Genomic DNA, 11,396 nt, shown 5'->3' with positions numbered 1-11,396 from the left:
CCCTACTATTGATCCTCTGACATGTCTAGATGACCATTCTATCACCCACTCCTTCCTTATCATGCCCTCCTGTCCCGTTCCACTTTTAGGAAGAGATTTATTAGCCAAATTAGGCACCACACTACACTTTTCCTCAGGGACATACGCCCTTCTCCTTCTATCCCTCTCTTCAGATTCCTCACCCCCACCCTCCGCCTCTCCCAAGACGTGCCCTCTCCCACCTAAACTTGTAGACTCTAGGGTTTGGGACACCTCTACCCCAGTAGTGGCCACACACGACACCCCTGTCCTCATTCGAGTCAAAGATCCTTCATCCTTCCCTTCCCACCCGCAGTTCCCTATTCCAACGACCCACCACAGAGGTCTAAAACCCATTATAGAACGTATAGAACATCTTCTGCGTGAAAAACTTTTAATCCCAACTAATTCTCCCTATAACATACCCATTCTCCCTGTAAAGAAGCCAAACGGGTCCTACCAGCTGGTCCAGGACCTGAGGCTCATTAAGGAGGCTGTTATCCTCATACACCCTGTAGTGCCTAATTCCTACACTTTATTTATTTATTTATTTTTGAGACAGGGTCTCACTTTGTTGCCCAGGCTAGAGTGAGTGCCGTGGTGTCAGCCTAGTTCACAGCAACCTCAAACTCCTGGGCTCAAGCAATCCTCCTGCCTCAGCCTCCCGAGTAGCTGGGACTACAGGACTGCGCCAACATGCCCGGCTAATTTTTTTTATATATGTATATTAGTTGGCCAATTAATTTCTTTCTATTTATAGTAGAGACGGGGTCTCGTTCTTGCTCAGGCTGGTTTTGAACTCCTGACCTCGAGCAATCCACCTGCCTTGGCCTCCCAGAGTGCTAGGATTATAGGCATGAGCCACCGCGCCCGGCCGCTACACTTTACTTTCTCATATTCCACCCTCCACTACCCATCTTTCTGTTCTGGACTTCAAAGATGCCTTCTTTGCTATCCCCTTGGACCTAGCTAGTTACAATCTCTTTGCCTTTATGTGGGAAGATCCTGACACAAATACATCTAGACAACTCACTTGGACCGTCCTGCCCCAGGGGTTTTGGGACAGCCCCCACCTATTTGGTCAGGTGCTGGCCCAGGACCTACTCTAATGTCCCTTACAGCCTAGCACTGTTCTCTAATACATTGATGATCTACTGCTCTGTAGCCCCTCTTTATGGCACTCCAAGACCCACACTGCCTCTCTACTTAACTTCTTTGCTTCCAAGGGCTATCAAGTGTTCCCCTCCAAGGTCCAGCTGTCTGAGCCCATGGTCAGTTACCTTGGGCTTCGTCTCACCCCCACGTCCCGGGATCTTACTGTTGACCGCCAACGGGCTCTTTGCGATCGCCAACCACACACAACCGCTGAACAGATTCTGTCTTTCCTTGGATTTATTGGTTTCTTCTGACACTGGATCCCTAACTTCTCTCTCCCTGCTAAACCTCTCTATGAGGCAGCTCTTGATGCCTCCACTGGCCCTTTACTAAACCCCCAAGCTGTCAGCTGTGCGTTTCTAAAGCTTCGTGACACTTTACTCCAGGCACCACTTCTAAGACTCCCTCATCCTAAAAAATCCTTTTATTTCTTCACTGACAAGTGCCAGGGCTTGGCCCTCGGTGTCCTCACCCAGCCTTTAGGCTCCTGGAACCCGCCCACCTGTACTCCAGTGGCTTGTTTATCCAAACAACTAGACACCAAGGTCCAGTCTGTGGCCGGCCACCTTGCCTTAGGGCACTGGGCGCGGCAGCCTCTCTCGCCAAGGAAGCACTAAAGCTTTCCCTAGGACAGGACCTTCACCTTCAAGATCTCCTAACTCACTGCTCATTGGCGCTCCTCACTCCCTCTAGATTACAGGAATTCCATTTCATTCATAGAAAACCCCAACATTACTATAACACAGTCTCCTACTTTAAACCCTGATATTTTGCTCCCATCCCGTCCTTAACCCTTTCCTCTCACTCCTGCCCTGAGATGGTCGATGCCGCCACCACCTCTAGGCCCGACCTCTCAGACCAACCCCTCTCAGATGCAAACTTAACATTGTTTGTTGACAGCAGCTCGTCCATGAGTGATGACCGCAAATGCCAGGCAGCCTATGCCCTTGTCTCAGCCTCTCAGGTTACAGAGGCATCCCGCCTCCCCGAGGGCACCACTTCCCAGAAGGCAGAACAGACTCTGGCTGGACAACTTGTTCCTTCTTGTCCCCATAACCCCACTCTCACCTCTTGGTCAGATATCATACAGCACACCCTCACCTTCCTAAATTCCTCTAAAATAATCCCTAAGATTTCCCACTGTTCCCTCTGTGCCTCCCTTCAGCAGCCCCTGCTGGCTGCTGTCCCTCTAAACTATTCTAACCCCCAAACTCCCTCATCAGCTCTCTCATGCTCCACTCCACTCACTCGCATTCCCCTTTGGAAACCTGAGCCTACAGGCCAACCCTATGCAGATTGCATGTGCTTTCTCACCTCCCACATGGACCCCAACATACAACTTCATGGACGCTGCCTTACCTACCATACTGTGACCACAACCACTTCATCTACTCCGGGACAGTTCTTCTGGTGCAATGGGGAACACTTACACGCTGCGTCAATACATCCACCCTGGGTCTTTGTTTCCCTGTCATGGTGGTCCCTCAATTAACTCTATATGGTGAGTCTGAGTTTGGATGGCTTCTCCCAGGGCCCCGGCCGAGAGGAGCCATCTTTCTACCTGTCATGGTAGGTCTCAGCTTGGCCTCTTCCATTGCGGCCTCAGGGCTCTCAGGAGGTGCCCTGGGCCACAGTGTCATTTCTGCCCAAGATTTTGCAGATCTGCTGATGGCTGGAAAAAGAAAAACCTGCCTTTTTCTTCATAAAGACTGCTGCTGCTATGTTGGCGAATTGGGCTTTATGGAGCAGAACATAGACAAACTCACCAACCTGAGTAAAGACCTGCACAACCGCCGCCACTGGGATGTGTCCCCCTTGGGCTGGATACAATTCCTTTGGCTACCTGGCCATTGCCACTAATAGGACCCGGTGTCATCATCTGCCTAACCTTTCTGTTTGTTCCCTGTCTTTTACCGTTCCTCCAGCGCCGCCTACAAGAGCTGTCACAAGTGGCAGTAAACCAACTACTCCTTCATCCGTACTCCCCACTACCAACCACCCCTCCACCACCCCGGCCTATAGCCCCTAACTACGCCCCCTCCTAGCAAGAAGTAGTCTGAAAGAGTACCAAAAGGCCGGAATGTGAGGCTGGTGGCGGCCCCCTCCCCTTCCCTAGATCAAAAAAGAAAAGGCTCATGAGACCAGACCCACCAAGGACAAAACTGCCAGGCCCCGCTGAGAGGAACCACACCCAGAAGTCCACCTGGATAAGAAAGTTTTGGCTCCTGGATTCCACAAATACCTCCAGCCCCCTCCTAAAATCCTGCTCTTCCCGCCAAAAGTCCCTAGCCCCAACTCCTTCAAACAGCGGCGACTTCTGGGGCCCCCCTCTCTTGGGGCCCCACATGTGGTTTGGCCCTCACTCTCTCTGTCTTTTCTTTTTGCCGCCGCGAAAAACCTTACAGGGGAGAGTCCATTAGTCAGTTGAGTCACTCCCTGGGCCAGCAGGATTGTAGTCTGGATCATCCTCATCATCCTCCAGCTCTAAGTCATCCATTTCCTGGAACAAAGACTCATCTACCTCCACATTGTTTCCAGCATCCTCCAAGAACTGGATATCAGATAGGTCAAGATTATGATGTCTCAAATAACTGTTTTCCCCACTTAATTTATTTTTTCCTGCTTGTTCTTCTTTCATCTGTTTCTTTTTAATTTCCAAGAGTTCTGCATCAAACTTGGCCTTCCGATTTAAGAAATTCTCAATTGTAACAGGAGTCCCATGGAATAATTTCTTTTCAGCTTCTTCTGCTTCTTTTTCTTTTTGTTTCTTTTCTTCCTCTCTTCTAGTTTTATCTGATCTACTATTTCATGTAATTTTTCTTGCACAGCTGTCACTAGTGTAAAAATCATCACCTTTCCAAGATTTTCTTCAGCTTGTAATGCTAATAACTTAAAAATGTCTGAGACATCATTATCTTCTAGATTTTCCTGGGAGAATATTTCATAAAGGGAAGCTTGATCTGGGTATTTTTCACTATATGTAAACTTGAGGATAGTCTGGACAGCATGCAGCAACCAAGACCAGGGCTGCTTCGGGAGAGCGGGCAGTGGCAGGGCGGGCATAGGCGCAGAGTCCCTGGCTAGAAGGCCCAGCGCCCAAAGTCCTCTTTCTCCTTATGCTTTTTTGTTAAGCCAGTTTTTCTTTTGTTGTCTTTGTTACTGGTGCCCCTTAGTAACTGAGTCTCATCTGATATTGAAATGAAGGGAACATCTATTTTTTTTTTTTTTTTTTTTTTTTTTTTGAGACTCACTTTGTTGGTCAGGTGAGTGCTGTGGCATCAGCGTAACTCACAGCAACTTCAACCTCCTGGGCTCAAGTGATCCTCCTGCCTCAGCCTCCCAAGTAGCTGGGACTACAGGCATGCGCCACCATGCCCGGCTATTATATATATATATATATATTTAGTTGGTCGATTAGTTTCTATTTTCAGTAGAGACGGGTCTCGCTCAGGTTGGTTTGGAACTCCTGACCTTGAGCAATCCACCTGCCTCAGTCTCCCAGAGTGCTAGGATTACAGGCATGAGCCACTGTGCCCAGCAAAACATCTACTTTTAATGGGTAATAGGAATCTTACCTATCTTCAGATTTTCATTTTTACAACTTGTACATAATAATTTCATCAAAATTAAAGGTTTGATATTGTATTAGTGAGGATTTTCCAGAGAAACAGAACCAATGGGTGTGTGTGTGTGGGTAATCGATTCATGCAATTATGGAGGCTGGAAATCAAAAATCTGGGAGAGGGGGGCATGCTGGAGACCCAAGGAATTGTTAATGTTGCAGTTCAAGAAGGCGGCCATTTGCTGGAGAATTCCTTCTTGCTCAGGGAAGCTAGTCTTTTGTTCTATTTAGATCTTCAACTGATTGATTGGATGCCTGCCACATTATGGAGGGCAAACTACATAAAGTCTGCCAATTTAAATGTTAATCTCATCCAAAAACACCCTCATAGAAACATCCAGAATAATGTTTGACCAAATATCTGGATACCATAGCCTAGTCAAACTGACACGTAGACTTAGCTATCACAGATATATAGTAATAATATTGGCCAATCTTTTTTTTAGCTCTATGTGCTAGGTGTCTGGATAAACATTTTATAAGCATCAATTCAATTAATTCCCATACAATCCTTTGAGGTAGGTGATATTTTTATTATTTTTCTGTAAGTGAAGAACACTAAAGGAAAGAAAGAAACTGTCTAAGGCCATATAGTTAATAGATGGAAAGGCCAGGACATGAATCTGGTTTGTATGATTCCAAAACCCATGCTCTTAATAAACACACCATCTTGCTACCGCACAGCTACCAATCTGTTTGCCGTGCTTTGATCATTTTTAGCAGAATACTCTAGCAATGTGGGGAAAAGGAAAACACAGCTTTTAAATTTTGTCATTCAATGTTTATTGAGCTATAATTGCTGGGCATGTGTTAAACTCAAGAAGTATCATGTTGATTAAAACAAAGTCCTTGCCCTTGCAGGGCGTGGTGGCACACACATGTAGTCCCAGCTTCTTGGGAGGCTGAAATGGGAGGATTGCTTGAGCCCAGGAGTTCAGGTCAAACTCGGGCAACATAGTGAGACCCCCGTCTGCACAAAAATAACAAAAATTAGATGGGCTTGGTGTAACATGCCAGTAGTCCCAGCTACTCCAGCTAAGGCAGGAGGATTGCTTGAGCCCAGGTGTCTGAGGCTGCAGTAAGTAGTGATCACACCACTGCACTACAGCCTGGGTGACAGAGTGAGACCCCATCTCTTAAATAAAAATCAGTAAGGAGTTTTGAGAACTAGTGTGCTAAAGCACATAGGGGGTGCTATGAGACCACATAGTAGGGATGGGAGCCTATCATAATCCCTAAAACACAATCCTGAAGGCCATAATCCCAAATGTTGAAATCTTGAAAGATCAAAATCCCTGAGGTCTAAAATCCCTAAAATCACAATCCTGAAAGATTAAAATCCTAAATGTTAAAATCCTGAAACCAAATTCTGGGGAAGGGATTAGTGCATTTTTGGTTGTACACAGGATAGTTATGTTATTTGCATCATGTTAAGCAGAACCTTGTTATTATCTTTATTTGCATTTGGCAGAAAACTCAGATGAGTGGACTGGACACAACATTCAGCAAGGATGAAAATTTCAGTTTTAAAAATTCGTCATTTGCACTGGCCATTTTTTTTTTTTTGACAGACTCTGTTACCCGGGCTACAGTGTCATAGGGTCAGCCTAGCTCACAGCAACCTCAAACTCCTGGACTCAAGCAATCCTCCTGCCTCAGCCTTCTGAGTAGCTGGGACTACAGGCATGCGCCACCATGCCCAATTATATATATATATATATATATATATATATGTATATATATATATATATATATATATAATTTAGTTGTCCACTTAATTTCTTTCTATTTTTTTAGTAGAGACAGGGTCTCGCTCTTGCTCAGGCTGGTCTCAAACTCCTGAGCCCAAAGGATCCACCCACCTCGGCCTCCCAGGGTGCTAGGATTATAGGTGTGAGCCACTACATCCGGCCCAGAATATTAATGATCATGAAAGTCAGCTCTTACAGATTGCCTCTGTGCAATTGACCATAATCTCTACAATACATTTTCATGTTAAATTCTTTCCTTTCCCCACTATTTAAAGTTGTCAGCATTTTTTTTACAATTCACTATGCTATATATTTCATTTTTGAATCATTTCCAATACTGGAGGTATAAATTATGTAAATTTTTTTCTAGTTCATTTTTTGCAAATTTTACTCTGTGAACATGTATTATAAGAAGGTTGACTATGGGCCGGGCGCTGTGGCTCACGCCTGTAATCCTAGCTCTTGGGAGGCCGAGGCGGGCGGATTGCTCAAGGTCAGGAGTTCGAAACCAGCCTGAGCAAGAGCGAGACCCCGTCTCTACTATAAATAGAAAGAAATTAATTGGCCAACTGATATATATATAAAAAAAAAATTAGCCGGGCATGGTGGCGCATGCCTGTAGTCCCAGCTACCCGGGAGGCTGAGGCAGAAGGATCACTCGAGCCCAGGAGTTTGAGGTTGCTGTGAGCTAGGCTGACGCCACGGCACTCACTCTAGCCTGGACAACAAAGCGAGACTCTGTCTCAAAAAAAAAAAAAAAAAAAAAAAAAAAAAAAGAAGGTTGACTATGTTGTGTATAAAAGTAAAAATGTTGACACTTCCTCAATAAATGAAGAGATGTCCTTTTTGTACAACTGCATTTATGCTACTATATATATACATGTACCTGGGGTTCTCATATAACACTTTTCTTGGTAGTTCCCCTCACTAAATGCACTTAAATGATATACACTGTACTGGTTAATTACCTCAATACTTGTGTGAATGTCAACCCAGATATTATATCACTTTCTTCAGGAAGTCTTCTTGAACTAATAGGTGTCCAGTCTGGATTAGGTATAGTCTCTATGCCTCTATAACAATCACTGTGGACTAGTCTGTAATATCCTGTTAATATTTATCTGTTTATTTAATATTTATTCTTCTCCATACTAAAGTTCCCTGAGGGATTTATAAGTTATATAAGTTTCAACACTTAATAGTACTTAGCATAGATATTTAAGGAAATGGATGTTCAAGGCCACCTTTGAGATAAAAAGGAAATGGATTAATGATGTTCCAGAACTAAAAACTTCTTCTGCAGTAAAACTGGCCTTTTTCAGAAAGCAAGTGTCTAGAATCAAAGTAGACAAGACACATTTGACATAAAATTTATAACATTTATTTAGGCAAAAAAGAAATCCCAAAACAAAAATCTGTACACACAACATTAATACTTAAGTGATGTCCTGATTTAAAAATAAAGCATGATTCATGTACAGAACACTCCCATTCATCTGGTCATAGTGAGAACAGCGCCTTCAGTCCAGATAATTGAAAGTCTTTGAAATGTACATACATTATACTCTCCAATGAATTTTTCATATCCTTAAAGGAATTAAACTCTTCAATCAGAATTCAAGCAAAAGATAGCTTTTCTACCACAAGTTAGTGAGAATTTGACAATGGGAATTCTACAAAAGTCAGGAATTCTCAAAATTTTATGTTGTAGATTATCTGAGTATAAATCTTGATGTAACTTCCTCCCATTTTTAAAGGAAAAAAATGTTCTAAAGAATTTCCTGCTTTTATTAAAGCATCTCAGCTTTCATTAGCTAAGTATTATAGTTTCTTCCTTTTAAGCTGATTAAAATAAGCTTAAAAGAACCCAATTTGAACAGTTTCCCCCAAAATAAGTCCAAAATTAAGCACATACTGTTAATAAACTAGATTTATGATTTCTCATAAAATAATTTTGATAAATTTGGATTTTTAAAATATCCTTAATAGCCATCCTATCTAGCTATAAAGTTAAGCTATGCTATCTAAAAGAGCTTTACTTCATTCAGAAAATGAGAAACAGCACTGATTTTTGCACAATTTACCCAAAAAAGTGGGGAAAAGGAGAAATAGGCATAAAAAGATCTTTCTTAGGCTACCAGTCAGTTAACACAGAGTGTCTTAGGTTAAGATTTGGAAACCAAAGAATGCATAATTAGGAGTGTACCATGTCATGCAAATCTATGAAATACTAGATAAGATAAAGCAGTGACTCATTTAAAGCACAATGAGAAAATTTTCCTATCATATTGTTATTTTCATCACTGGAACAACAGTTGTTTTGTATTATTCCTAAAGTAAACAGTTTATGAGTAAACACTGAAAATTAGAATTGTGTCAATACACAGCAAATGGTAGACTAAACATCCATTATCCACAAAATCATTTGAAACTGCTACAGTGGATTTGAGAGGAAAACCAAAAGTTTGCAAACCTCTCTGGAAGCTGTCTCACAGCACTATTCTTAAAGCCCTCGCCGTACAAAGTCCGCAAATAAGTAACATACAGATAAAACGGGAGGAGCCCACATCAGCTGAAAGTATGATACTTCCTTATGCCTTCAGTTTACTAATACTGTTAATACCATGATAAAAGCTGTACAATAACCAAACAATGTAAACATATCGTTAGAGAGCAGGAGAGGATGGGTTTTATTGTATCTAAAACAGTAAGTTTGTTTTCCCTGTTACCTCTTTTCAACCATGGGTACTGCTCCATATTGTTCTATGGAGGGTTAATGCATTTTAAAACAGTAAGCCAAATCTGTGGCTCATTAATCTAATTTACCCTAATTTTACACACAAAATATGTTTTCATTAAAATATGCTCCAAAGGGATAATAAGATGGCCTAATGCTATCTTGACAAATGGCATAATGAAAAACAGCTAAATTAATGTGAATGAGTAGAAAACAGGCCAACAGAAAAGGTCCCATTTGTAAGAGCAACTTCCTAAAGCTAGATATATAGGATTGATGGTTTTAAACATAAATGTTTGATTCTTTGGAAGTTTGCAAATAAAAGATATCATGAAAGCCAACTAACATAGCAGCTTTGTTCATCTCCACCTTGAGTAATCCATAACTTTTTGTTTTTTTGTTTTGTTTTTTTTTTTTTTTTTGAGACAGAGTCTCACTTTGTTGCCCAGGCTAGAGTAAGTGCCGTAGCGTTAACCTAGCTCACAGCAACCTCAAACTCCTTGGCTCAAGCGATCCTTCTCCCTCAGCCTCCCAAGTAGCTGGGACTACAGGCATGCGCCACCATGCCCGGCTAATTTTTTGTATCTATATTTTTAGTTGGCCAATTAATTTATTTCTATTTTTAGTAGAGACAGGGTCTCGCTCTTGCTTAGACTGGTCTTGAACTCCTGACCTCCAGCAATCCTCCTGCCTCGGCCTCCCAGAGTGCTAGGATTACATAGGCGTGAGCCACCATGCCCGGTCTGAGAAATCTACTTAAGTTGAGTAGTGACACTAAATAGCATTCCTGTCTAGGAGAGATGAGCAGCAATATTTATGGTCAATTCCTAGAATTGTGGGTCTGATATGCTTTTTAAAGATCCCAAACTAATTAGGATCAGTAGCCACTTAGTCCTTGCCCAGAGGGTAAACTAATCCCTTATTACTACTTAATTTCTGTTTCTTTTCAACTGCAAAAGGAAAAATTATTTTTTAGAGTATAAAGACCACAGCAAAACTTACTTGGTACAAACAATGTCTTAATTATATTTGCTCTAATTTGTTGTTTTACTCAATGATACCAAATGTATCATTATACTCTAAAAAGTCTAATTCCATTTCTTTTTTTATTTTATTTTTTTTGAGACAGAGTCTCGTTTTGTTGCCCTGGCTAGAGTGAGTACCGCGGCGTCAGCCTAGCTCACAGCAACCTCAAACTCCTGGGCTCAAGCAATCCTGCTGCCTCAGCCTCCCGAGTAGCTGGGACTACAGGCATGTGCCACCATGCCCGGCTAATTTTTTCTATATATATTAGTTGGCCAATTAATTTCTTTCTATTTATAGTAGAGACGGGGTCTCGCTCTTGCTCAGGCTGGTTTCGAACTCCTGACCTGGAGCAATCCGCCCGCCTAGGCCTCCCAGGGTGCTAGGATTACAGGTGTGAGCCACCGTGCACGGCCTCCATTTCCTTTTTTTATTTTTTTATTTTTTTTATTTTTTTTTTTTTTGAGACAGAGTCTCACTTTGTTGCCCAGGCTAGAGTGAGTGCCGTGGCGTCAGCCTAGCTCACAGCAACCTCAAACTCCTGGGCTCGAGTGATCCTTCTGCCTCAGCCTCCCGGGTAGCTGGGACTACAGGCATGCGCCACCATGCCCAGCTAATTTTTTATATATATATCAGTTGGCCAATTAATTTCTTTGTATTTATAGTAGAGACGGGGTCTCACTCTTGCTCAGGCTGGTTTTGAACTCCTGACCTTGAGCAATCCGCCCGCCTCGGCCTCCCAAGAGCTAGGATTACAGGCGTGAGCCACAGCGCCCGGCCTATTTCCTTTTTTTAAAACATTTTTATTTACTTGTTTTTTGAGACACGGTCTCACTGTGTCGCCTGGCTAGAATGCAGTGGCATCATGATAGTTCACTGCAATCTCAAACTCCTGGGCTCAAGAGATCCTTCTGCCACAGCCTCCCAAGTAGCTAGAACTTCAGGCAACAGCTACCACACCTGGCTAATCTTCCTATTTTTTCATAGAGAAGGGGGTCTTGCTCTTTCTCACCCTGGTCTTGAACTCCTGACCTCAAGGGAGCCTCCTGCCTTGGCCTTCCAAAGTAGCAGGATAACAGTCATGAGCCAA

General features: G+C 42.8%; 1 pseudogene; it reads right to left on the bottom strand.

Annotated features, from left to right (window-relative positions):
- Positions 1-3,467: 3,467 nt before the first annotated feature.
- On the bottom strand, positions 3,468-6,479 carry LOC142876716 (RWD domain-containing protein 1 pseudogene; annotated as a pseudogene).
- Positions 6,480-11,396: the final 4,917 nt, after the last annotated feature.

Source organism: Microcebus murinus, chromosome 2 (assembly GCF_040939455.1).
Source record: "Microcebus murinus isolate Inina chromosome 2, M.murinus_Inina_mat1.0, whole genome shotgun sequence".
Lineage (NCBI taxonomy): Eukaryota > Metazoa > Chordata > Mammalia > Primates > Cheirogaleidae > Microcebus > Microcebus murinus.
The sequence above is the reverse complement of the archived record's forward strand: the minus strand, read 5'-3'. Positions and strand labels throughout refer to the sequence as shown.